The sequence below is a fragment of the Oryctolagus cuniculus genome, chromosome 2 (assembly GCF_051225735.1).
Source record: "Oryctolagus cuniculus isolate XC-2025 breed Fujian yellow rabbit chromosome 2, ASM5122573v1, whole genome shotgun sequence".
Taxonomy (NCBI): Eukaryota; Metazoa; Chordata; class Mammalia; order Lagomorpha; family Leporidae; genus Oryctolagus; species Oryctolagus cuniculus.
Window position 1 is genome coordinate 160,790,724 of NC_142868.1, and position 27,735 is coordinate 160,818,458.

At 50.0% G+C, this 27,735-nt stretch overlaps 2 long non-coding RNA genes across 5 annotated transcripts; one reads left to right on the forward strand and one right to left on the reverse strand.

Annotated features, from left to right (window-relative positions):
• Positions 1–740: 740 nt before the first annotated feature.
• On the reverse strand, positions 741–8,838 carry LOC149128111 (uncharacterized). The gene is made up of 2 exons (XR_016230386.1): positions 8,701–8,838; positions 741–1,023 (listed from the first exon to the last, which is right to left on the reverse strand). It is a non-coding gene; the product is annotated as an uncharacterized LOC149128111 (long non-coding RNA).
• LOC103347688 (uncharacterized) lies at positions 1,676–27,523 on the forward strand. 4 transcript variants are annotated; one of them, XR_016230390.1, is made up of 4 exons: positions 1,676–1,849; positions 9,749–9,859; positions 26,811–27,015; positions 27,332–27,523. It is a non-coding gene; the product is annotated as an uncharacterized LOC103347688 (long non-coding RNA). The 4 variants fall into 4 exon arrangements; XR_016230388.1 differs by lacking the exon at positions 1,676–1,849 and adding an exon at positions 8,957–9,085; XR_016230389.1 differs by lacking the exon at positions 1,676–1,849 and adding an exon at positions 9,084–9,147.
• The last annotated feature ends 212 nt before the right edge of the window (positions 27,524–27,735 follow it).

Sequence of the window (27,735 nt, forward strand, 5' to 3'; positions counted from 1 at the left end):
AAGAGAAATCATGCGTACGAGAAGCTTTCAAAAAATTTGTGGAAAATAAACATTATGAATATGCATGGGTTTCAAGTGCTTTGCACCAAAATAAACATCCTTTGCTTCCATTTCCATGGAGTTTTTGAAGCACTCTTGTAAATGTGAGGAACTGATTTTATATTTTTTCTTTTTTTGTGCCCCTTTCTTACATTTCCCTCCTCCCTGTCACGCTTCCTCATCACAAAATTTCCCATAGAAGATAAAAGCAAGTTAGGGAATAGAGACGACTGAAGAGGACTCCTCTACCAGTACCTATCAGGAAGTGATTTAACCCTACTAAGAGGGGTCTTTCAAAATCAGTGGAAGGGAGTCTTCAACGGAAGCCAGGAGCCCCACAGCTGTTTCTTGAGCTTTAGAGAGCTGTGAAATAGAACTCGCTCCCAAGAGCTAAGCTGCCTCGGGGTGCTGGAGCACTGCGAGGAGGGTCCCAACCTTGGTGACCCTGGCTGTAAGTACTGTTAGGGCAGGGGGTGGGTTTTAGGTGCTTTTAAGGTACTGGATTGGGAGTCAGATGATCTGGGCTTGAGTTGGGACTCACATTTGAGCTGTGTGAACTGGGGTAGGCCTTCAACTTCTTTGAACTTCCATGACCCCATTTATAAAATGTAAAATACTCACTTCACAGGCCTATCTCAGCTAATGGATATCAAAGTGTTTTGTGAACCATGAAGTTCAAGACAGGGGATGGTCGCTAACACTTTTGCTTTTTTTTTTTTTTTTTAATTACCGTCGTCATTTCCAGCTCTTCTTGCAAGGTTTTACATGGTATACGCGCTCAATACTTAACTGATAATTTCAGATTTTTGTGTGTGAAGTCTTTTGTCAGTCAGTTTGCCCAAAGTTATCCTGTGTGGCAGACAGTCCCTGCCACAAAGGAGTATTTGTCACTCGTGTTACATGTTCATTCTTCAGTCCTGTTCCACACCTTCTTCGTTCCCGGGTCCACACTGAAGAAGCGGAGCCTCTAGGGGACATGTCTACCTGTGGAGGGGAAAAGAGCAACGAGGAACCACTCTTAAAGCTGCCCTTAAAGCTCTCAGAGCTGCTCGCACGTGCTGCACAAAGCTTCCGCTGGGAAACGAAGGCATATGGCCAACGCTGACACTGTGGGGTGCAAGGTCCACTCTCCCCATCAGGAGGAGCCATGTGGGTGGAGATGGCAGCAAATATTTTTGAACAAATAATGTGGTCTACTCACGGAGCTGTTTCCGGTTACGAATACGCTCTGGCAACATGGACAGGATAGTACGTTTTGTGTTACGGGCTTTGCTGTCCATCAGCTCTAGCTGACGCTGTCTGCCTCAGTTTTGCCGCCCTTCAGTGCCCACATTCTGTCTCCCCGCACGCCCTGCTCCTGACCTACAGTGCACAGCGTGTCCTGCCTCTGTGATCTGCTCTGCCAGCGCCGGCCTTTTCCTGGGCGCTGCTCCACCTGAAGCCCTTCCCGTGGTAGCCTGGGTGTCCTGAGGGCAGGAGCTACATTCTGCACCCTGCTCAGGGACCTGTTACCTCTGAATGTTCCTGGTAACGGCTCAGTGAGCACTCACAGAGGAAAGCTCAGGGCTTTCCTATAGAACCTTGTTTTGGGGGAACCATCCTGTGTGCTTGCGTGACTCTGTCTCCACTTTGACAGGTGGCAAAACCGATGCTCCCAGGAGTCTAGAAACCCGGTTCACACTCACATCCAAGCTTCCAGTCCTCTGCGCACCCCACGACGACTGCCGCCCAAGCAGCCTCTCACTCCTCCAGTGTGTGCACCACGAAAGCATGCCTACTGTTTGCGGATCGCTTCTAAGACATCTTTCAGGTTTGTGGGTGAACTGTGTCTCTGTGTCCACTAGGTCAGCTGCATGTAGGATGGGCTGCGGTAGCAGCCATCTTTGGAACACACAGCTTGCTGCACTATGTAATTATACTGAAGTGCTTAGCTGGGTGCCTGGCACATGGGACATATTCAGCAAGAGTTAAGTAAAGCCCCTTGGGTGCTTTGGCGGAAAATTGTATGGTTTCTGGTACTACTTTGAATGACCAAAACTTTATGCACATGTGAGGGGATTGGTCTTTTAAGTCTGTTTCATGATAATTTGAGTCTTTTTTTTTTCTTTGAATTATTTATTTTGGGGACAGGTGTTGTGGCATAGTAGGTAAAGCTGGCACCTCTAATGCTGGTATCCCATATGGACACTGGTTTGTGCCCCGCTGCTCCACTTCCCATCCAACTCCCTGCTAATGGCCTGGGGAAAGCAGTGGAAGATGGCCCAAGTATTTGGATCCCAGCTATCCCCCGTAAGAGACCCAGATGGGGGGCCGGCGCCACAGCTCACTAGGCTAATCCTCCACCTGTGGCGCCGGCACACCGGGTTCTAGTCCCGGTCGGGGCGCCAGATTCTGTCCCGGTTGCCCCTCTTCCAGGCCAGCTCTCTGGAGGATGGCCCAAGTCCTTGGGGCCTGCACCTGCATGGGAGACCAGGAGAAGCACCTGGCTCCTGGCTTCGGATCAGCGTGGTGCACCGGCCGCAGTGGCCACTGTGGGGGTGAACCAACAGAAAAGAAAGACCTTTCTCTCTGTCTCTCTCTCTCTCTCTCACTGTCCATTCTGCTTGTCAAAAAAAAAAAAAAAAAAAAAAAGAGAGAGAGAGAGAGAGAGAAAAGAGACCCAGATGAAGCTAGTGGCTCCTGGCTTTTGCCTGGCGCAGCGCTGGCCGTTGGAGCCACCTGGGAAGTGATCCAGTGAATGGAAGACCTCTCTTTCTTTCTCTCTCTCTCTCTCTCTCTCTCTCTCTCTCTCTCTTTGTCTCTATGCAACTCTGACTTTCAAAATAAGTATTTTTAAAAATTAGTTTTTTTTTAACTTTTATTTAATGAATATAAATTTCCAAAGTACAGCTTAGGGATTACAATGGCTTCCCCCCGGCCAAACTTCCCTCCCACCCCCAACCCTCCCCTTTCCCGCTCCCTCTCCCCTTCCATTCACATCAAGATTCATTTTCAATTCTCTTTATATACAGAAGATCAGTTTAGCATATATTAAGTAAAGATTTCAACAGTTTGCACCCACACAGAAACACAAAGTGAAAAATACTGTTTGAGTCCTAGTTATAGCATTAAATCACAATGTACAGCACATTAAGGACAGAGATCCTACATGAGGAGTAAGTGCACAGTAACTCCTGTTGTTGACTTAACAAATTGACACTCTTGTTTATGGCATCAGTAATCACCCTAGGCTCTTGTCATGAGTTGCCAAGGGAATTGAACCATCGATGGAAGACCTCTCTCTCTCTCTGCCTCTCCTTCTCTCTGTGTAATTCCAACTTTCAAATAAAATAAATAAATCTTTTTTTTTTTTTTAAGAAGATGGCCCAAGTTCTTAGGCCCCAAGTAGTAGAAGATGACCCAAGTCTTTGGGCTCCTGCACCCAAAGGCTTCTAAGTCTCCTGGGAGACCTAGAAGAAGCTTCTGGCTCCTGGCTTCGCTCTAGGCCAGCTCCAGCTGTTGTAGACATTTAGGGAGTGAACCACCAGATGGAAAACCTCTCTCTCTGCCTCTGTTTCTCTGTAACTCTGCCTTTCAAATAAATAAATAAATCTTAAAAAAAAAAAAAGTGTGCACAGATGCTCTCAACTTGGGATGGGATTATGTCTTGATAAAACCAACCTAAACTGAGAATAAAAAAGTAGAAAGTGAATTTAATACACTCAACCTATGGAGTGTCATAGCTTGTGGAGTATCTGTTGCTTCTGCCATGGTTGTTGAGCTGACTGAGAGCCATGGGTGCTGCCGGCCAGCAACACAAGATTGTCACAGCCACCTTCAGAAATGATTTAGTGACAACCGATAAAAGCAGTGAGACACCTGGGCCCTTACCACGTGCCCAGACTGTTGTAGCCTATTGGGGAATGAACCAGTGGATGGAAGGTTCTCTCTCTCTCTCTCTGTCTCTCCCTCCCTCTCTCTCATGCTCACTCTTTCTCTCCTTCCCTCCCTCTTTGTCCCTCCCCCTGTAACTCTGCCTTTCAAATAAATAAACTTAAAAAAAAAAAAAAAACAGTGAAGCAGCTGAGACTTGAACCAGCATCTGGATAGGTTGCTGGTATCGCAGGTGGCAGCCTAACCCACAGTGCTACAATGCTGACCCCGGCATAGCTGCCTTCTAACAGTATTTGGTGGTGTGTTTTCAGTACTAAGATCCTCTGTGGAGTATTTTGCTACCACAAAATACTTAGTTTAGTCACATCCCACCTTGCCAGTCTGGTCAAGGTGCTGCCCGAAGGGCCCACTAGCCCCGGTCCTGCTCTCAGGGCCGTCTGCTGGCCGTTCATTTGGTGCCCAGCTCGTAGCTCTCACAACATGTACACTTGCCCTGCAGCACCCTCTGGATTAGCTGGGCTGTGAGAGCCCATGTGGGTCGGGAATTTGTGTGACCGTGTTTGTCACCTTCCCGGAAGTAGGTGTCAAGTAACGACTTCTTAATTGCCCAGGGATACTTGCTTTCTTTGTCGCTGGGAGAAGCATAGCCAGCCAGATGAGAAGAGATGACATGACATGACTCTCAATCACGCCTCATTTTCTGAGCACTCCCTGTGTGCCAGGCCCCATACTAAGCCATCTATACATAATCTCATTTAGTCCCTAACACAGGCATATTCCTCCTGTCATCCCCACTTTACAGATGACAACACTGAGTTATAAATGGGGCAAATACACTAGCCAAGTAAATAAGTGGCAGAGTCAGAATTCGAACCCAGGAGTCCTGTGTTGTGCTTTGGATCACCCTGACCCTCCCCAGCACAAAGTAATTTTTTTTTTTGACAGGTAGAACAGTGAGAGAGACAGAGAGAAAGGTCTTCCTTTGCCGTTGGTTCACCCTCCAATGGCCACTGCAGCTGGTGCGCTGCGGCCAGCGCATCGCACTGATCTGAAGGCAGGAGCCAGGTGCTTCTCCTGGTCTCCCATGCGGGTGCAGGGCCCAAGCACTTGGGCCATCCTCCACTGAACTCCTGGGCCATAGCAGAGAGCTGGCCTGGAAGAGGGGCAACCGGGACAGAATCCGGCGCCCCGACCAAGACTAGAACCCGGTGTGCTGGTGCTGCAAGGCGGAAGATTAGCCTATTGAGCCACGGCGCCGGCCCAGCACAAAGTAATTTATCACAACTTTGCAGAAGACACAACACTGGCTTTAGTACCTGTGTTGCAGGCCACCCTGTCTGAACTCCAGGGTCTTGGCCAGAGCACCCATGTCATGGTAACCGCACCAGGGACTGGTGCTCCCCATGGAGGGGAAAGAGGCAGGTTGGAGGCAGAGGTGAAAGGGCAATCCTGGCCTCACCCTGCAGACCCCCTGGAGCCCTCAGATTGGCAGTGGTTCTCCTAAGCCACGCGGAGAGTTCTGTGGTTCCAACATCAGTCATTTCAATGGCTTATTGCCTCATAAACAGCACAGTTACTGCGGGCAAGGGCACCGCAGGCCACGCTGATTGAAGTGCTCCAGGTCTGTATTTTCGGGTTTGAATTTGCCTTTCCCGGCTGCGGGCACTTCCTCATTCCGGGCAGGCTGACCTTTGTCGGGAAGGTTGACGCTGGGCTGGCAGGATGCCTGCAGGGCGAGGATCGCTGGGGACACTCTTCCTCTCACCTTCAGCCTGAGCGCAGGGCTTGTCAGGGGAACAAAATCTCTAGGAGGAGGGCGAAGAGATCGGGAGGCCCAGAGACTGGGGCGTCACCTAGGATGGCAGCAGTGGCCCTGTGTGCCTATCTCATGGGGTCCGCACAACCTCTAATATCCCTAAGGTGGTAAGTGGAGCCCGGAAGCTGACTGCCGCAGAAGAGTGCACAGCTGCTAGGCGGCTGCATCAGCCGGCCCTGGTAGAGGATAGAATCCACGACTCCAGTTCACATGAAGAGATTTTCCTCAGAGAGGCCAGGGCAGGGCTCATGGCACAAACCAAAGCTCGTGAGGGACCCAGATGCCAGCAACAGTAGCACGAAGCCCAATGGACCGAGGAGTGAGCAGTGTGACAGAGCCTGGGTGAGAACCGAAACCATGCAGCAGACTGAGTCACCAAGGCACTCAGTTACTGCCAGAAATAGCCAGCCTCTCCTTTCTCCTGCTGCCCCGCCCCTCCCAGTGGCTAGACCCATCCAGACACCAGAGGTGAAGGAAATCCCAGGTGATGCAGTCGAAAGGGGTCGGTCGGGGCGGGCATTCAGTGCAGTAGTTGAGATGTTGCTTGGGACGTCCACATCCCATGTCTGAGTACCTGACTGGAACCCCAGCTACTCCACTTCTAATCCAGCTTCCTGCTAATGTGCACCCTGGGAGGCAGAAGTGATGGCTCAAGCACTTGGGTCCCTGCCACCCATGTAGGAGACCTGCATGGAGTTCTGGACTCAGGCTTTGGCCTAATCCAGCCCCAGCTTTTGCAGGTATTTGGAGAGTGAACCAATGGATGGGAGGTCTCTCTGTGCCTTTCAAATAAAATGACAATAAGTAAATACAACAATTTAAAGAAGTTAATCACCTGAGCATAACACAAATTAGAAGAGGATGGGCTGGGGCAAACAGCATGGAACCAGTAGAGGCAGAACTGGATTTTAAGCCATGAACTCTTCTTTTTTCCTAAGATTTATTGGGACTGGTGCTGTGGCGTAGTAGGTTGAGCATCCGCCTGTGGTGCCAGCATCCCATATGGACCTTGGTTCAAGTCCCAGCTGCTCTGTTTCCCATCCAACACCCTGCTAATGTGCTGGGAAAGCAGTGGAAGATGACTCAGGTGCTTGGACCCTTGCATCCACGTGGGAGACCCAGAAAAGGCTCCTGGCTTCGGATTGGCCCAGCTCCACCCATTGCAGCTGTCGCTCCCCCTCTTCGTGGAGGAGCAACACTAAACCCTGCCTAGGCTTCATATCCGAGTCACGGCACCATTATGTCGCTCCCCCTCTTCGTGGAGGAATGACACAGGACCCTGCGCTGTTCTTTCGTCTGCTCGGCCCTCCCCGGGTTTGCTGCTGATTCTTCCCGGGTTGGCTACCGTCCCTTCCACCTCCGTGGAAGGGCAGTTCCCCCTGGCCACATTCCCCACTTCCGCAGGGGAGCGGCACACCGCCGGCCGGCTCTCTCGGGGGCTGCACAGGTGTTCCCACAGGTGTTCCCCTTAGATGTTCCTGGTGCATGCCGTCTCTCTCCTCCTTTATAGTCCTCCTCCGCCAATCCTAACTCGCTGCCCACACGCCGAGTACGCTGCTCTCCAATCAGGAGCAAGTCCTACAGTTTATTGGCTGAACTGGAGGCAGCTGTGTAGAAGCTGTTTTCTTCTCTCCCAGTGCCATATTGTGGGAGAGCAGATGCATAGAATAAGTCTTAATTCCAGTAACTTAGTCTAGTCCGGATTGCTCCCCACAGCAGCCATTTAGGGAATGAACCAGCAGATGGAAGACTTCTCTCTGTCTCTCCCTCTTTCTGTTTGTGACTATGCCTCTCAAATAAATACATAAATCTTAAAAAAAAAAAAAAAGATGTATTGATTTGACAGAGAGAGAGATCTTTAATCTTCTGGTTTATTCCCAATATGATCGCCACAGCTAGGACTGGGTCTGGCCAAAGCCAAGAGCCTGGAACTCCATCCTGTCTCCTACGGGGGAAGCAGGGGCTCAAGCACTTGAGCCATCTGCTGCTGCCTTCCCAGGCAGGAAGCTGGATCGGAATTGGAGCAGCCAAGACTCAAGCCAGCACTCTGATGGGATGCCGGTGTTGCAGGAAGTGGCTTAACATGCTGTGCTACCTTGTTGGCCTCTCTTTTTCTGTTTATTTAAAGATTTACTTATTATTTATTTGAAAGGCAGAGTGACAGAGAAAAAGAGAGGGAAGGAAGGATGGAGAGGGAGGGAGAGAGATCTTCCATTTGCTGGTTCACTCCCCAAATGGCTGCAGCAACCAGGACTGGGCCAGGCCAAATCCAGGAACCAGGAACTTCCTCTGGGTCTCCCACAGGGTAGCAGGAATGCAAGTACTTGGGCTGTCATGTGCTGCCTCTCAGAGTACATATTAGCAGGAGGTTTGATGGGAAGTGAGGAGCAGCAAGAGTTGCAGCAGGCACTAGATATGGGAAGTGGGATCCCGGGCAGCAGCTAAAACTGCTGCATCACGGTACCCGCCCAGGGCCATGAACTCTTAAGAGCCTCTGTAACTTTACGGAGTTCTTTCAAGCTGAGACCCTGCGCTGCCCAGCGCAGATCCTGGAGAAAGTTCTTGAGTTGTTTTTTTGTTTGTTTGTTTGTTTTTCCGTTGGTTCACCTCCCAATGGCCGCTACGGCCGGTGCGCTGCGGCTGGCACACCGCGCTGATCCGAAGGCAGGAGCCAGGTGCTTCTCCTGGTCTCCCATGGGGTGCAGGGCCCAAGCACCTGGGCCATCCTCCACTGCACTCCCTGGCCACAGCAGAGAGCTGGCCTGGAAGAGGGGCAACCGGGACAGAATCCGGCGCCCCGACTGGGACTAGAACCCGGTGTGCCGGCGCCGCAAGGTGGAGGATTAGCCTATTGAGCCACAACGCCGGCCATTCCTGCAGTTTCTGACCACCCACCTCCCCTGCCCACCCTGGTCTTCACCAGCGTTTCCAGCCAAGCCTTGGATTTTCCTCACAGAAGTCACTGCACTTACCCCGAGTAGCTGGTCACTGGTAGCGTTCCTGTTGTCCTGTTGCTCTGTTGCTGTGCTGCGGCAGGCACTGGACAGGCACTGGACAGGCGCGTGGGTCACTCGGACCAGAAAGCAGCTTGGAAGGTGCCAATACTCTCAAGGGCACCCCGTCCAAGGCGAGAAGACTAAGCCCTGAGGGGTGGGTACCTGGAAATCCTGGGAAGGCTGGAAGGTGCTCCTCTGGTAGGCCAGGAAGCCACTTCCAAGGTGACAGTGACAGAGGAGAGTCCACCTGCCAGTGCCACTAAGACAACCCCAACAGCTGTTGGCTACAAACTTAAGAAGCTCTGGCAGGGTCTGTGGCTTCCCGTCAGTCTTTATTTTCCACCCGCATGATTTCTTCCAGGTGCGTCCACTTCTCTCTCTCCTCTGCAGCTTCTAGCCAACTAAACCTGGGGCCAGCCTCAGGTTGGCCAGGAATTTGCCTCAAAACCTCCCTCCTTGGGGTGCTGGGACTTCTGGGTATCTCTGTCGGTCTAGAATTCTCACCTGCTGCCCCCACCCTCCATCCTGAATGCTGATCTCTGCTGTATGTCTGTATCCGCAGCTTCACAAAAGATGATGATGATGACGGTGGTGGTGGCCAACATTTACCTTTTTTAGCTATGATTCTAAGTGCTTTTTTTTTTTTTTTTGACAGGCAGAGTTAGACAGTGAGAGAGACAGGTCTTCCTTCCGTTGGTTCACCCTCCAAATGGCCGATACGGCCGGCACACTGCAGCCAGGGCGCCGCACCGATCCGAGCCAGGAGCTAGGTGCTTCCTCCTGGTCTCCCATGCGGGTGCAGGGCCCAAGCACTTGGGCCATCCTCCACTGCACTCCTGGGCCACAGCAGAGAGCTGGCCTGGAAGAGGGGCAGCCGGGACAGAACTGGAGCCCCAACCGGGACTAGAACCTGGGGTGCTGGCACCACAGGCGGAGGATTAGCCAAGTGAGCCGCGGCGCCGGCCTCTAAGTACTTTCAAATAGGACACTTGCTTTCACAACGCTAGTATTATCCTTTTTACAGATGAAGAAGACAAGGCTTGGAAAGATCAGGAGCATGATGGAGGCCGCACATCAGGAGCCTCCAGGTGGCACATGCCAGCCGTGACCCTGTGCTACCTGTTAATGGCTGCGGGTGAGTTTTTTCTTCTTTCTTCTTATTTTTAAAAGGCTTTATTGGATTGTAATCAGTGTGTAATTAGCTGCACATTTGAAGGACTAGGACTTGATGAGTTCTGACATACGTCCACACCCATGAAACCATTGCGGCAGTCGAGCTAATGAATATGTTCCTCCTCTGTAACCCACCCCTCATGTCCCACCACACCCTGTTCCTAGGCAGCCCATTATCTGCCTTCTGTCAATGTAGATTAATTTGCATTCTCTAGAAGTTTGTGTATGGAAGTAGATACTCCTTTTTGTGTGTCTGCTCGCTCAGAGTAATTATCCTGAGGTTGCTGCTTATATCAGTAGTTCAATCTTATCGGTTGCTGAGTAGTGTTCCGTTTTTTAAGACATCCTAAATTTGTTTATCCATTCACCTGATGACAGACATTTAAGTTTACAGGTTTTTTGCTGTTACAAATAAAGTTCTGTGAACCCACAAGTGCAAGCCTTTTCTTTTTTCAAAAGTTTTTCTATGTTCTGGGACTACTTTAAAAATTTTTTTGAAATATCTTTTTATTTTTTAAAATGTTTATTTTCATCTACTTGAAAGGCAGAATGAGAGAGAGAGAGAGAGAAAAAGAGAGAGAGAGATCTTTCACCCAGTGGTTCATTTCCCAAATGTCCACAATAGCCAGGGCTGGGCCAGGCTGAAGCCAGGTACCTGGAACTCTATCCAAGTCTCCTATGTGGGTGGCAGAGCCCCAGGTACTTGAACCTTTATCTGGTGCTTTCCAGAACGCATTGATGGGGAACTGGGTAGGAAGCTGAATAGCCAGGACTCAACTCAGGCACTCTGACGTGGGGTATAGGCACCCCACATGGCGGCTTAACCTGCAGCACCACAATCTCCACCTCTCAGGGGCTGTTTTGAATGTTTGTTTATTTTGCTTGAAAGCGACAGCAAGAGAAAGAGAGATCTTTCATCTGCTGGTTCATTTCCAAAATGTCACAGCAGCCAGGGCTGGGCCAGGCTGAATCAGGAGAAAACCCCTTGGGCCATCATCCTCTGCCTTCCAGGATGCATTAGCAGGAAGCAGGCCAGGACTTGAACTGACACTCCAGCTGGAACTTAATCCACCGAACCACAGTGGCCACCAGGAAAAGCAAGAGTTTTGTGGACATATGCTTTCATTTCCCTAGAGTAAATACATTAAGTGGGGAATGGTTTGATCATAGAGTAGGGTTATGTGAAACTTTAGAAGAAATGGTCAAATTGTTTTCCCAAGTAGTTTTAGCCTTTCATATACTCACCAGCAGTGTATGAGGAGTTTCAGTTGCTCCACAGAAAGAGGGAGAGACAGAGAGAAAGGTCTTCCATTCACTGGTTCACTCCCCAAAATGGCCACAATGGCAGGAGCTGGGCCAATCTGAAGCCAGGAGCCAGGAGCTTCCTCTGGGTCTCCCACGTGGGTGCAGGGGCCCAAGGACTCAGACCATCTTCTACTGTTTTCCCAGGCCATAGCAGAGAGCTGTATCAGAAGTGGAACAGCTGGGACTCGAACCGGCGCCCATATGGGATGCTGGCACTGAAAGCAGTGGCTTTACCCCCTACGCCACAGCGCCAACCCCTCCAACTCCTTTGAATAACATTTGGAATAGTCACTTCTGTATTTCCTGTCATTCTAGTAGGTATATCATAGTTTCTCACTGAGGTTTTAATTTGCATTTCCCTAATGACTAATTATATTAAGCATCTTTCATGTGCTTATTTACTAACATTATATCTTCTTAGGTAAAATGTTTGTTTAAATCTTTTGCCCATTTAAAAATATTTGGGTTGTTTGTCTTGTTATTGAATATATATATATTCCAGAGCAAGTCCTTTGTCAGATACAGATTTTGTAAATTTTCATATGTCTCATCTTTCCATTTCTGTGACAATGTCTTTTGAAGAACAGCTTTAAAAAATTTTTATTTATTTGAAAGGCAGAGTTACAGAGAGGCAGAGGCAAGAGAGAGATAGAAAGAGGTCTTCCATCTGCTGCTTCACTCCCCAAATGGCTGCAAAGGCTGGAGCTGGGCCGATCCAAAGCCAGGAGCCAGGAGCTTCCCCCGCGTCTCCCACGCGGGTGCAGGGGCCCAAGCACTTGGGCCATCTTCTGTTGCTTTCCCAGGCCATAGCAGAGAGCTGGATCGGAAGTAGAGCAGCCAGGTTTTGAACCAGCACCCATAAGGGATGCCAGCGCTGTAGGTGATGGCTTTACCTGCTATGCCACAGCATCGGCCCCTAGAACAGAAGTTTTTAATTTTGATGAATAGAAATATTTTCTATTGTACCCCCACCAAATGCCTAAACAGAGGCATTCTGTGTGTGTGTTTTAATTATGGTAAAATATATAACATCAAATGTACCTTTTTAACCATTTTTAAGCATTCTGTTCACGGGCATTAAGTTGTCATTTGTCATTTGAACTTTTTGAATTATTTTCAAGATTTTTTGCTAACTCAAGATTAATAAGATGTTCTTTTCTCTCTCTCTCTTTTGTGTGTGTGTGTTAAAGACTTTATAGTTTTAACCTTGACAGGCCAATTTCAAATTAGTTTTTGTGCGTGGAACAAGATAATAACTGAGGTTCATTTTTACCTATGGTTAAATAGGACTTTGTGCACCATTTATTGAAAAGATGATCCCTTTCCTGTTGACTTGCATTGACACCTATGCCAAAAATCAGGTGGTGGTGGTTTTGTTTTCCTGGTTTGCCCTCAACTCTAAATCTTGCCAGATTACTTTCTGATTTCCACTGCTGCCTTCCTGGGTGGACTCCCTCACCTGTCACTCTGCACTGACCTTCCCTCCTCCTTGGTTGAGTGATTTCTAGTGGTATTTTCCAGGTCTTACCTAATTCCCTGCCTGTCCCCCGCTCCAGCCGCTCTTGTCTGGGCTCTGTGCCCAGCACCTGAGCCCTACTGCCATCAGAGCCCTAGAGGGCAAGGGATGCAGATGGGTCCTGCTCCGTCGGGAACTCCAGCATGCAGCGGGCTTTCCCAGCCACTCAGGAGACCCAGGCCCTGGGCACTAGACGCCTAGCCCTACTGGGGAGTGGCTGCCAGCCCTGTTCAGGACCTCACTGGTTATTGGTGTCAGTGCAGTTGTAAACCCAAGTTAGAACCTGAAATGGGATGAGCAGAAAGGGTACTGCTGGGTTTAACAGAGCAAGGAAAATGCAGAGCTTTGCAGTTCGTGTCCTCCACGTGGGAAGAAAACCCTTTAAACCATGTCTACTCCCGGACAGTACTCCACACTGCTTCTTCAGTATGATTTCAAGGCCAAAGGACCATCTCATCAGCCATCATGTCCCAGGAACAAAACCTGGAGGAAGCCTTACGATGAAGACAGACTGTTTAGGCTTCTGGCCGACCCTGGAAGGGGTAGGCGGTCCTCCGAGTTTTGCATGGGTTTGTTGAGACACAACACTCTGTATCCATCAGATACAGGGAGATTGAGGTCAACCTGGGCTGTGCAGTTTGCCTCCCATAGGGGTTCTTGTTACAGCCTCAAAGCAAGCTGCAGGAGGTGAGTACCTTCTGGAAGGTTTTTATCTGGAATTCAGCTGAAAGAAGGCACCACACAGAACACCTGAAATCAAAGGGAGGCTTTCTTGCATCTTCCGCAAGGAACAAAGAGCCCCTGCAGTCAGCACATGTTCAGGAAGGCACTTGGGAAGGCTGTCTCGCAGCACAGATCTCTCCGCAGTCCCCAGGGGCCGGCAGGCAGACACCGTGAGTGATGTGCGTCTCGCACGGGCACTGGGCTCTGACTGGTTTTCCCAGACAGCAGTCATATTCAGGTCCTTGCCTCGTGAGCCAACAGCCCCAGTTTGGGAAGCAATTAGACATGGAAACAGGGAGTTGATTTTGGTGGTGTTCTCTCTGGTTCATTCAGGGATGACCGTATTAACACCAGGTTCTAACCAAAATCTCCACCGCCCCTGGCAGGCAGCCATACACCCCCTTTCCTGGAAATGCATGCAGCCTGCTTCTCTTGTGGGCTGTATCAAATGGCCAAAGGGAACCTGGCTGTGATCTGGGGGAATATGAGGAAGGAGTGGGCCATGAGCAGCGTCACACACTAATTAGCCACTCAGCCATGGGTCTTGTCCTAGAAGAAGGCAGCCCAGGGACGATGCGTTTCCCAGGCCCTCCTGGGAGCCACAGGAAACGGAAGAGGCTGGTGTTGGAGCTTGACCGTGACATCTCGGGGCTCTGGGGACTTCCCTCTCCTCTCAGGCTCTCATTTCCCCAGCAGTAAGATGCTGGGAGTACCAGCTGGGAAAAATCGCCTCCACTGCTCTGGGAAGTAATGAGGGCAAGAGAGCTGGCAGAGAAGTGGTTCATGGTAGACAGAAGCTTATTAAAAATCAGCGTCTCAGGACAGGCTTGCCCATGTGCCCACGTTTCAGGCCAGACTCACTGTGAGCAGACATAGCTGAGGCTTTTGTGGTTTGAAATCCAAATGGTACTATGGGAAGAGCACATTCTTTGGGGGGATACACACAACACACATACACACACACACGCGTATCTAGATTTAAAAAATAATTTTTGTGTTTTATTTTTAAAAATAAATAGTTTATTTACTTGAGACAGAACTCCCATCTGCTGGTTCACTCCCCAGATACCTGCAATAGCCAGGGTTAGGTTGAGCCTGAAGCCGGGAGCTGGCGATTCAACGCAGGGCTCCTCTATAGGCAGCAAGAATCCGATTACTTGAGCCATCACTGCTGCCTCCCAGGGTCTGCACTGGCAAGAAGCTGGAGTCAGGAACTGTACCCCAGTACTCAGATACAGGATGTGGGCATCTCAGCTGCTGGGTCCCGTGCCTGCTCCGTAGAGTCAGATGTATCTGGGTTTAAATCCTAGCCCTGTACCTATCTGAATGAGTTTGGGGAGTCACTTTGGTTCTTTGTCTATAAAAAAGGCAATATATTGCTCATAGGGTTGTTACAAAGATTATTATTTTAAAAATAGCTACTTTGAATTATTTCCTATGTGCCAGACACTATGTGGAACACTTTACACATATTAAATCATGCAGACTTATTATTTAAGCAATATAATATTTGCAAAGCACCTGGTAGGGTGAGGTACACAGTCAGCACTCAGTAAATGGTAGCTGGTGCCTTGGTAATACCTCAGAGATCCAAGTAGGGGCCCCCTGTTCCTCTCCTTCACAGACCTAAATGCCTAAATGGAGAAACGTGGCTGACAACATACTCATCTCTGGAAAAGAGGAGACACCCTGGCACTGGTGATAGGTGACAACTGGTAACAGAGCTGTCCTCAGAGTGGGCTTTGACGGGGAAGGAGGTGAGGAAGGGGAAGAGGCAGGGACATGGAAATCAGGTAAACACGGAAGACAAATGTTGCTGGCCCGGGGTAAATCATTCTAGAGTTAGGGAGTTGCCAAGTGAGGTTGCTTGGGCCCAGAGGGGCTTTGTTAAGTCTGGTTGAGTGGGGAGGCCATAGAGAGTCCAGAGAAATTGCTTGTGCACCATTGAATTTCTTTATTTTTAATGATTATTTATTTATTATTTTTATTTGAAAGGCAGAACAACAGAAAGAAGGACATACAAAGAGAACTTGCACCCAGCTACTCTGATATGGGATGCAGGCATCCCAAGCGTGCCCATCCCCACATCATTGACTTTATTCATGCATTTGAAATACAGAGAGACAGACAGACAGAGTCAGTTAGACATACAGAGATCTCTTATCTTCAGATTCACTCCCCCACATGCCCACAATAGTCAGGGCCAGGCCAAGCTGGAGTAAGGATCCCAGAATTCAGTCTCCTATATGGATGGCAGAAATCCATGAACTTGAGCCATCATGTGCTGACTCCCAGGATGAACATTAACAGGAAGCTAAAATCAGGAGCAGGGCTGGGACTCGAACCCAGGCACTTCTATATAGGATACAGACACCCCAAACAGTGTATTAACTCTGTGCCAAATGCCTGTCTGTGCCTCATTGAGTTTGGGGGATACCTGAGATCAGGTGGACAAAGTTCCTGAGCCCAGGGAAACCTCTGTATGTGTGTACAGGGAGGGGCTGTGCTGGGACAAGGAGAGAAGCTGTTTCAGAAGGTCCCTGACCACTTCAGTTCACATCCTCCTACCCTGGGGGACTCCCGATGGGTGGAAGCGGCAGTGTTGCCCAGCTTCCCAAGTCCTTCCAATGGCTTTGTGTCCAGGGCAGGCTGTCCTTCAGATGCTTGCCAAGGCCCTGCATCGAGGTTGAGCGTCCTATAAAAATATCCTGGTTTTCTGTTTTCATAACTTAGAACGTGCTTCTTCCAGGAAGCAAACGCCTTCAAGGGCAATTAATAGAAAGCTTATGGAAATCTCCAGTGTGGGGAGGTATTGAAGCGAAGTGAAACACTTCTGAGAAGGGTTGTAGGGAATTTATGTAATGTCTCTCTGAAGAGCTTATTGAAAAACAAAACAGAAAACTCTGTCTGCCAGCCCTACTCCTAAGAAACCCAGTCCCTGGGGCCAGCGCTGTGGCGCAGCAGGTAAAGCCGCCGCCTGCAGTGCTGGCCTCCCATATGGGGCCTGGTTTGGGACCCGGCTACTCCACTTCTGATCCAGCTCTCTGCTGTGGCCTGGGAAAGCAGTGGAAGATGGCCCCAGTCCTTGGGCCTCTGCACCCACGTGGGAGACTTGGAAGAAGCTCCTGGCTCTGGCTCCTAGCTTTGGATTGGCATAGCTCTGGCTGTTGCAGTCTTCTGGGGAGTGAATAACTGGATGGAAGACCTCTCTCTCTATGCCTCTGACTCTGCCTTTCAAATAAATAAATGAATCTTTAAAAAAAAAGAAAGAAGGAAACCCAGACCCCACAAAGGCCCCAGTCTTGGGGTCTTATCACTCTGGAGAGCTATAGTTAAGTACTTATGCATGTCTGTTTTGGTTTGATTGCCTCTCTCTGATTTTATTTTGAATTTAAAATTTATTTTCATTTTATTTGAAAGGCAGAGAAACATAAAGAGATCTTCCATCCACTGGTTCACTCCCCTAAACAGCCAGGACAGGGCTGGGTTGAGGCCAGGAGCCAGGAATTCAATCCAGATCTCCCATGTAGATGACAGGGATTCAAGTACTTGAGCCACTGACTTGTCTGCTACCTCCCAGGGTCCAGGGTCCAGGGTCCAGGGTCCAGGAAGCTGGATCAAAAGTGGTAGAGCTGGGACTTGAACCCAGACACTCTGAGATGATGTGGACATCCCACACAGCCACCTAACAACTGTGCCAAATGCCCATCCCTCCAATTTTTGAAATTATTTTTGCATATATCTCAGTAGCCTAGGCTGCCCAGTTCATATTTGGACATTCATTCCTTCTTCAGATCCTAACTGAGCACATGTTTAGTGCTGTGCACTCTTGCTGTATGCTGGGGATACAGCAATGAATACAACAGACAATAACCCTGCCCTTAGGAGCTTACTTCTTGGTGGGTGTACAGCATGGGCAAGGGACCAGAAGTGTGAGAGGTCGCCTGGGTAACAGAGGAGCAGCAAACATGTGTGTGTGTGTGTGTGTGTGTGTGTGTACGTGTGTGTATGTCTGTGTCTGTGTCTGTCTGTCTGGGGCTGAGGAGCCAGGTGGGAAAGGAAGTCCAAGAATGATGGAGCCAGACCATGTAGGCCATGAGGGTCATCGTCAGGGCTTTGGCTTTGCTCTGAGTGAGGTGGGAGAGCTCCTGGGAGGATGTGAGCCCAGGAGTGACTTGGTCCAACCTACTGTGTAACAGAATCCTCCAGGTGGTGTGCAGGTCATGGACATCAGGGGCACAGAGGGAAGCAGGCCCACCAGCAAGGGGGCAGTTGCAAGAGCCTGGGCTGGAGGCCAGCAGGCCCAGTGATGAGGAGTGTTGCTTGGGTTCTGCTTGTGTTTTAGCATTGGTGCTGGCAAGATCTGCTGAGGGACAGTGTGGAGAGCTCCTAGACCCTGACTGAGTGCGAACTGTGTACTCGCTTGATGGTAAATATTGGATTTCTGGGGGGTTGGCATCAAACATCAGACCTTGCTCATACAGTTGCCAGCACTGGGACCAGCATTGTGGCATAGCAGGTCAAACTGCCACCTGTGACGCCTGCATCCTATATGGGTGCAGGTTTGAGTCCCGGCTGTTCAACTTCCAATCCAGCTCCCTGTTTAATGTGCCTGGGAAAGCAGTAAAAGAGGGCCCAATGGGAGACACAGAGGAAGCTCCTGGCTCCTAGCTTTGGTCTGGCCCAGCCCAGGCTGATGTAGCCTTTTGGGGAGTGACCCAGCAGATAGAAGATTCTCTCTCTCTCTCTCTCTCTCTCTCTCCCTCTCCCTCTCTCCCTCTGCCTTTCTCTGTAACCCTTTCAAATAAATAAGTCTTTAAAAAAAGAAGATACAAACAGGAATTTTTTTGTTAAAGGATATGCAAAAGACCCCCACTGGGTGCCTCAGTGCAGGAGTCAGATTTCAGTGGGGGCAGCAAGGGGGCCAGATTGGCTTCTGGGATCCAAAGAAAGAGGGCAAAGGGGTGTTGATCAGGCACAACCCACAAATGCTTCCTCTGGACTCCAGCTGTGAGCTTCTGAGGCTCAAGTTTTGACTGACTAGGCAGTGGGCAGGGAAGGGAAACAGGTGAGCTCCCTCTGAGTGAGGCTGGGAAGGGGGCTGTGCTGCTTCAAGCCAGTGACTTAACCTCTCTGGCCTCAGGCTCCTGGGGACCAGAGCCGTGCAAAGGCTGCAAAGCCTTGCCTTCACCAAGGAGCACCTGGATGACTCCTTCCACTTCCACTTCCCCCCAAGCCCCAACTGACCAGGGACTTGTCCTTAGAGGGACATACAGGGTGCATTAGCCGCCCCCAAAATTCCCAGAGCTGCTGAAGCGGCGGCATGGAGGTGATGTCCGAGGCAAGGCTTGAAGTGGGGAGAGGCTGGGGGCCAGCAAGGCGGGAGGAAGAGCACGGAGTAAGGGGCACCGCTCAGAGCCATGGTGCTCCCTGGGCAAGGACAGGAGTCTTCACTCCTCTCCTTTTGTTCACCTCCACCTCCCCCTGACAGCCAAGAAACCCTGTCCTCGGAAAGAATCGCTGCACCTTGGCTCTCCTAAGCGTGCAGATGCCATTGGGAACGTTGTCACCTTGAATTCCCCCGGGGGGCGGGGGGTGCCGGGGAGGCTGCATCTGTGAGTGCAGCAAGAGGCGCCCATGGAGCCCTCTCCTCCAGGGCCCTGTGCCCGTCCTACTTAGCACCTGACTCTGGCTGGCCCGGACGCTTCCCCCGCCCGCCTCCATCCAGCCTGCCCACTGTTAACCCGCAGTGTGCTAGCTTTCCAGCCTCCTCCAAACCTCCATCTCTTTCCCTGCCGCTTTCTGCCACTGCCGCAGACTCCCCACCCCCACGTTGCGGCTTTGCCTCTGTGCCCAAGCCCTCCCGCCCCTCAGAGGCTGCCCCAGCAAGTGGCCCTTCCTCCACGCCACTAGATGCTGGTCTTTGCTGGTGCCCCAGGGCCAGGGAATGCGCTGCATGGGCTTCTCTGCTGCGGGAAGCCCACGTGGAGGGAAGGGCCCGGGGGCAGGGCGAGGCTGCTGAAAGGGATGCTATAAGGGTTTCCAGGTTGCCTGGATGGTAACTTTGTCATAGCGCCAGCCTGAGTGGGCTGCAACTTTCCCCAGCAGGGTCCAGGAGCCCAGATGTCAGTGGAAGAGGAGCCCCTTGAAGAGACTGGGGTGCAAGCCAATGGGAGCCATGACAAGGCAGCCGAGGGGCGGGAGGGTGCAGGCACAGAATGGCGATGAGTGGCACCCGCAGCTTAGACTGAGTAGATGCGGAGCTTCCCTCCACGATTCCTGCCACCCCCATCTCAGGGGCCAGGCCCCCTCCTGACCTGTCCAAAACCACCCCCAGCCCACCCTGCAAAGCTCTGCAGCCTTGGCACTCTTGGGCACCACCACTGCTCCTCCTCCTCCTCTGCCTTCCAGCTCTGTGTCTCATCTCGTCTTTCTGTGGAGGACATGCAGCCCACCCTACCACACTGTGCCTCGTCTTGTCCCAGCCAAACTGCACGGTGCAGTTGGCTTGCTGCAGCCACACCTGCCGTGACTGCAAAGTGTGCCAAGGGAAGCACGACCCCGTCGTGGGCCGGTCCGTGGTCACTCTCGTCCCATCGTCCTTGGCCTTGTGGTAGCGGTGACCCTGTTCACCTATTGGCCCTTCTCTTGAATCCTTCCCTCCCCCTGGCTCCTGGAAGCCTCGGCTTTCACACAGGGACCGCAGCCCTTTGTCTTACACACCCCTATTACCGTGCCCTCTGAGGGTGCCGAGCCCGACCCTCACACTGCCTCCGTGCCCTTCTTTCCCACTGCCATCTCCTGGGAGAAGCCCTGCTCATCTCCCCGGGGCCAGCTGAGGTGCTGCCTCACATGCTACACCCAGCGATGTGATCACACACCTCCTCTGAATTCCCAACACACCCTGGCTTAGTTTCAGCACTCCTTACATTGTATTGAAATTACCTATTTGTTTGCCTTTGCTCCACTCATCTGTCAGCCCTTGAAGACCAGGGACTAGGCCTCTTATCCCCCTTAGGCTTGATGCCTGGCACAGATTGGCCATAATAAGTGCTCAGTTCATGTCTGCAGAACCTGTGGGTCCAGGGGAGTAACTGGGACAAGTCTTTTTTCTTTTGCCTGCTATGCAACCCACTTCAGTGCCAGCACCTGATGGGAGCAAAGGCCAGACAATGCTTCAGGGCCACCGTTTGCTCTGGCCTGGGATGCTGTGTCAGAGCATTTGTATGTGGTAGGCATGTATTTTTTTATTATGGTGAAACACATTTACCATGCCAGTCATTCTAAAGTTTATTTTTACTTGTTTGAAAGGAAGAGCAAAGTGGGGTGGGGAGTGGATATCTTTCATCCACTGGTTAACTCTCAAAATGCCTGCAACAGCTGGTGCTGGGCCAGGTCAAAGCCAGGAGCCAAGAATTCCATCTAGGTCTCCCACATGGCAGCAGGAACTCAAGTACATGAATCATCATCTGCTTCCTCTCAGGGTGTGCCTTAGCAAGAAGTTGGAATTGGAAGAGGAGGTGGGGGGGGGGTGGCTTGGCTCTGTGGCATAGTGGGTGAAGCCATGGCCTGCAGTGCTAGCATCTCTTTTTGGGCGCCAGTTCAAGTCCCAGCTGCTCCGCTTCCGATCCAGCTCTCTGCTATGGCCTGGGAAAGCAGTAGAAGATGACCCCTACACCCATGTGGAAGACCTGGAAGAAGCTCCTGGCTCCTGGCTTTGGATTGGCCCAGTTCTGGCCATTGAGGCTGTTTGGGGAGTGAACCAGCGGATGGAAACCCCCCCCACACACACACACTATAACTCTGCCCCTCAAATATTTTTTAAAAAATCTAGAAAGAAGAGGGAGAGGGAGAGGGAGAGTGACAGGGAGAGGGACAGGGAGAGAAGGAGAGGAAAGGAGAAGAAAAGATGAAAGAAGGAAGAAAGGGAGTTGGGGCTTGGTCCCAGACTTTCTAGTATGGTAGGCAGGTGTCCCAAGCACAACAGCTACCCCCACAGTAACCGTTTTCAAGCATATAATCCAGTGACATTTGGTACTTTCTGAATATTACACACTATCAGCAGCACTTCCTGGTTCCAGAGCACTTTTTTTTAGTAGGTTTTTTTTTTTTTTTTTGAAGATTTATCTAATTTATTTGAAAGGCCGAGTTAGAGAGAGAGGTAGAGACAGTGAGAGAGGTCTTCCATCTGCTGGTTCACTCCCCAAATGGCCACAGTGGGTGGAGCTGCGCCAATCCAAAGCCAGGAGCCATGAGCTTCTTCCCGGTCTCCCATGTGGGTGCAGGAGCCCAAGGACTTGAGCCATCTTCTACTGCTTTCCCAGGCCATAGCTGAGAGCTGGATCGGAAGTGGAGCAGCCGGGACTCAAAAAAAAGCCCATATGGGATGCTGACGCTGCAGGCCAGGCCTTTAACCCACTGTGCCACAGCACCGGCCCCCTCCAGAGCACTTTTATCACCCCAACAGGAGACCCCACTTTCACCTTTCCATCCTCCTGTCCCCTGTTCTGCCTTCTGTCTGTGGATTTGCCTGTTCTAGACATTTCATATCAATGGAATCACACAATATGCAGACTTTGGTATATGGCTTTTTTTTACTCAGCATAATGTCCCCAAGGTTATTCTGTTTTAGTATGCATCGGAACTTCATTTCTCTTTAAGGTTAAATAATATTCCACTGGGTGACTGTAGTGCATTTTGCTTATCCAGTCAGTAGATGATGGGCATTTTAGGTTTCCATCTTTTTGCAGCTGTCAACATTTGTATACAAGTTTTTGCTTAAACACTTGTTTTCATATACCCAGGAGTAGAATTGATGGGTCAATTAATTCTGTTTAAGATTAATATATTAATTCTATTGATTAATTGATTAATTTGACTGAGAAACAGTCAAATTGAGACAGCACTATTTTACATTTATACCTGCCAACATTTGTTATTCTCCACTTTTATTTTTAAGTGTAGCCATCCTAGTAGGTGTGAGTGATAGATAATTTGAGGTCTATGTTCAGCTTAAATAGTTGCTATCAGTAAGTGCTGTACTGCCATCATATAGGGAACTCCTGACAGTTATTGATACCTAATGTGACCCCGCCCCTGCTCATAGCTGACTGGATCAGGGATGGGTATTTTTGGGGGAGAACCAGTTGGGCACGGAGTTCCTGCCCATGGGAGTTTGTATTTGAGAAGAGGGTGGGAATAGACCTGGTTCATGCAGCTGAGGTGTGAACTTGGGAGCTGTGGGCATCTGTCTTTGACCTCACATGTAGACAGAGCAGCAGAGAAAAGATGAACACAAATACAGAGATAAATGGAAAGGAAGGATGGAGAGAGCACATTCCCCTGAGTTTCCAAGAGTTTGCAATTCCCAGTTCTAGTCTCTCCAAACCCCAGCTGCGTGCTGGAGTTGGGCCCATTGTTTGCCCTTTTAGCCTACTGCGGTTCAGTTATCTTTGTGAACTTCTGTTTCTGCACACAGTGGAACCCAGGGTAACAACAATTCATTGCCACTCTCACAACCTACTTAAGAGAGTCTCTCCTGGAGTCCAAAGCACAAGAATTGCTACTTGCACATTTTTTTTATCCCAAAGTCATTTCTGTGACCTCACGGACCTTGCCTCTGCCCACCAATCCAAGGTAAGTGGAGGCCAATTCGGTGTGTTAATGTCACCCGGTATTCAGGAGGCATCCTCAAGGCAGAGTGCCAGCCCTGGGCCACCACCTTCATGCTGGTGACCCAGGATGGATGACCTTGACATCTGTTCTGGATTGTCCCCCCTAATAGCAGCCCTCTTTGGTTCAGCTCACCGAGTGTTGTGTTTGCTGGTTTCAGTCCTCGCTGGAACTGTCCCCACCCTGGCAGAGCTCCTCAAGGGCGGCCAGGCTGCGCAGTGTGGAGACGGACATTCGGCCGGGCTTCCTGAAGAACCGAGTGCTACTTCCACCCCTGCCTCTCGCTCTGCTCTGTAATGCCGAGTAGATCATGAGACTCTATCTGCTTCCCCATCTGTGGAAGTGGGAGAGAAAAATAATACTTTCTCTGCCTACTCCACAGAGATGCAAGTTAAAATTAGGTCATGGATATGAACATTCTATGAAGCAAAAATATGTAAATTTCTCTATCCATAATGACAATGAACTCCTTTGATTTCTATCTCACTCCTAGCTACCAAGTTCAAGATCCTCACTTGAATTTAATTCCTTTATTTTGAAGTGTGGCCTTGTCTCTTCATCTATTTTTCTTATACTGATAAACACTTAAAAAAAAAAAAAAACCTAAAGTTGATTTATTTTGAAAGTTGCCATTTACAGAGAGAGAGAGAGAGACAGAGACAGAGATTTTCCATTTGCTGGTTCACTCCCAAATGGCCATGACAGCCAGGCCTGGGCCACTCCAAAGCCAGGAGCCGGGAGTTTCTTCTGGGTCTCCCACCTGGATGGCAGGGAACCAAGCACTTGGGCCATCTTCTGCTGCTTTTCCCAGGCCATTAGCAGGGAGCTGGATCAGAAGTGGAGCAGCAAGGACTCAAACTGGCACCCATATGGGATGCCAGCATTGCAGGTGGTGGCTTTATCCACTATAAAGTTATAAATAAGGAAATTAAGAGCCATACATCTTTTTTTTTAAAGATTTATTTATTTGAAAAGCAGAGTTACAGAGAGGCAGAGACAGAGAGAGAGAGAGCGAAAGAGGTCTTCCATCTGCTGGTTCACTCCCCAGATGGCCGCAACAGCTGGAGCTGTGCCAATTTGAAGCCAGGAGCCAGGAGCTTCTTCTGGGTCTCCTATGCACAGGTGCAGGGGCCCAAACACTTGGGCCATCTTCTACTGCTTTCCTAGGCCGTAGCACAGAGCTACATCAGAAGTGGAGGAGCCAGTTCTCGAATCAGCACCCATATGGGATGCCGGCACTGCAGGTGGCGGCTTTACCTGCTATGCCACAGCACCAGCCCTGAGCCATACATCTCATTCCATTACAGGGCAGGCTGATTTCTTAGGGGCACTCTATAGTTTCCATTAACCTCATGAGCCATTTCCTCACGTCTTCACCATGGATGTCCCCACTGACAGGGGTTCCGCAACTCATGTGCACATTGAAATCTACTAAGAGCTTCAGAAAGTTCAGTGCCTGGCTCCCGCCCCTAGAGAGTATGATGTAATTGGTTTGGGCTGTGGCCTGGGCTTCACTAGTCCTGGAAGCTCTCCAGGCTGATTTAAATGTTGGCCAATATTGGGAATCACTGCACTTAAGGATACTTCTTTTTTAGTTTAAATCTGATTCTAATCATGTTTGGACTGATTCCCAACCAGGCTGTCCCCTGAAGCATTTCCCTTATAAGCAGCTATGGGAAACAACAGGTTAACACTGCGTGCATCTCTTCTTCCTACCTCGACTGCCCTGGTCTTCATCAGAGTGATTGAGATCCCTTTTGATGAATGTGCACTCGTGTGCATGCATATTTCCTGCTCTGCTGTGTCTTCCCCCAATATGTTAGTGAGGATTTGCATACTTTTTTTTTCCAATTCAAAATGGCCTGTCGTGGTTCCTGAGCAGGTCTGTCTACCTGCTGTCATCACTTGTGTACGGGCACACTTTCCTGCTCTCCACTTGCGTCATCTGTCATTGTCCACATCTCGCCAGCCAGCCTGGCAAGATCACCCCAAGGGTGGCTGGGGCTACTTCTCAGAGTGAGACTTCTCAGGACACAGTAAAGCGGTTCTGTGTTTATCCATTTCTGCCTGTTGGGGGACCAGACTGAATCTGCTGTTGATTCAGTAATGCAAGCAATCCTATCAAGGATCTCTTGATGGCGCAGGCTAGTAGCACACAGGCACAATGTGGATCTGAAAAAGTAAAAACCAGGACTGATGTTTCACCAGGGTGGGGGGGACATTGTCCCCACTCACGATGAGCCGCTGTGTGCCAGGCACCTTGGCCCTCTGGGTTTACAGCACCATCTGATTTCCCGGGAGTGGAGAGGGGGTGGAGGTGACGGAGGAACAGAAGCTTTCGGTTCAGCAAGCATTGCTGAGTCCTGTTTCAGGCCATATGGTGCCACAGCCTGTAACAGTCCTCATCCCTCTCCTTTTCTTTTCATTCATGCCCTCTCCCATTGGCTAAAGCCAGAATCTCAGCCTAACCAAGGGGAAGACTTCAAACTGACTCATGTCATCAACAAAGGACGAAAAATCATTCTCTCTTTGAAATTTGTGTGTATTTTTATTTATCCAAAAGGCAGAGATACAGAGAAGGCAAGACAGCTGGGGAGAGATCTCCCATGCACTTGTTCACTCCATAATGCCTCCAGTAGCCGGAGCTGGACCAGGCTGAAGCGGGGAGCCTGCAGCTCAATTTGGGTTTCTGGTCTGGGGGCAGGGGACCCGACTGTCTGAGCCACTACCTGCCACCTGGCAGGATGAAGGTAGAATCAAAAGCAGAGGCAGGATTTGAATCAAGACCTTCTGATATGGGATGCAGGCGTCCCAAGGGACATTTTTTAAAAAAGGATTTTTATTTATTTGTTTGAAAGACAGTTACAGAGAGGCAGAGAGAGAGGGAGACAGGTCTTTTACCCGCTGGTTCACTTTACAAATGGCCGCAACAGCTGGAGCCGGGCCAGTCTGAAGCCAGGAGCCAGGAGCTTCTTCCAGGTCTCCCACACAGGTGCAGGGGCCCAAGAATTTGGGCCATCTTCTACTGCTTTCCCAGGCTATAGCAGGGAGATGGATCAGAAGTAGAGCATCGCATCCAGAACGCGAACCAACACTCACATGGGATGCCAGCCCTGTAGGCAGTGGCTCTACCTGCTATGCCAAACCCCTGCCCTCCCCTTTTAAGTTTAAAAACTTATTAATTCTTTTAGCTATTTATTATTTTAAAAAATGAAGTTTTTTATATTTATTTATTTGAACATACAGATTTCTTTATTTGAACGTACGAATTACAGAGAGAGAGGGAGAGACAGAGAGAGAGATCTTCCATCGGCTGGTCCACTCCCCAAATGGCCGCAATGGCCAGGGCTGGGCCAGGCTGACAGGAGCTAGGAGCTTCATCTGGGTTTCTCATGTGGGTTCAGGGGTCCAAGCCCAGAGACCATCTTCTGCTGCTTTCCCAGGCACATTAATAGGGAGTTGGGTCTGAAGTGGGGCAGCCGGGACTTGAACCGGCACCCATATGGAATGCCACTGTTGCAGGCAGCAGCTTAACACACTGTACCGCAGTGCCAGCCCCAGTTATTTAATTATTTTATTCTCTCTCTCCAAGGAGAGCAATTTTTACATTAAATATAATTTGAGGTATTTCAAAGACACTGTGAATTTCAATGACTGACTCTTAAGAGCATTTTCCCATTTTAACTTTGCTTCACAGACCCGAGAGAAGTTCAGACGGGTGTGCGATGCTCGAGACCACAGCAGCTTCACTAGACGAGGGCACGCCAGAGTCACTTCTTTCATGGATTATTGATGCTGTGCCACTATTAATAATCACTGGACCTGTTGAGCATTTACGGTGTGGCAGATCTATGCCAAACCCCTTCCATAATTGATTTTCTTTCGGTTATTCCTTGCCTCAGGTAGGTATTATTTATCATCTCCATTTTATAGATGAGACTGTTGAAGTTTAGGGAACTGATAGCTCCATTGTTCCTATATGAAGATGCTGGAACTTGAACCTACCCTGACTATGGCGAAGCCCCTAGCCATACTCTTAATCACTCTGCTTTCCTGTGATGACCTTCTTTTATGAAAATGTTGTCTTTAAATCCCTATCATGGGGGCCAGCGCTGTAGCACAGTGGGTGGAGCCGCCGCCTGTGGTGCCCTGCCGGCATCCCATGTGGGTGCCGGTTGGAGTCCTGACTCTCTGATCCAGCTCTCTGCTATGTCCTAGGAAATCGGTGGAGGATGGCCCAAGTGCTTGGGCCTCTGCACCCATGTGGGAGACCTGAAAGAAGCTCCTGGCTCCTGGCTTCGGATCAGCGCAGCTCCAGTCGTTGTGGCCATCTCGGGGGTGAGCCAGTGGATGGAAGACTTCTGTCTCTCTCTGCCTCTGCCTCTCTGTAACTCTGCCTTTCAAACAAATAAATACATATTTAAAAAAAAATCCCAATCTTGAAGCTTTCTCTGATTTTGAAACTAGGGGCTGTGCGATTATTGGGGTTACAAGTATGAGGGATCAATCGTTTCGTGCACTGAGTGGTCAGTGGGTTGACTGACAACAGTACTGTTCACTCAGACTCTGAATAGGGCTGTGGGTGGTGGGAGCTGAGGGACAGGATGCCAGCTGGGCTCCTG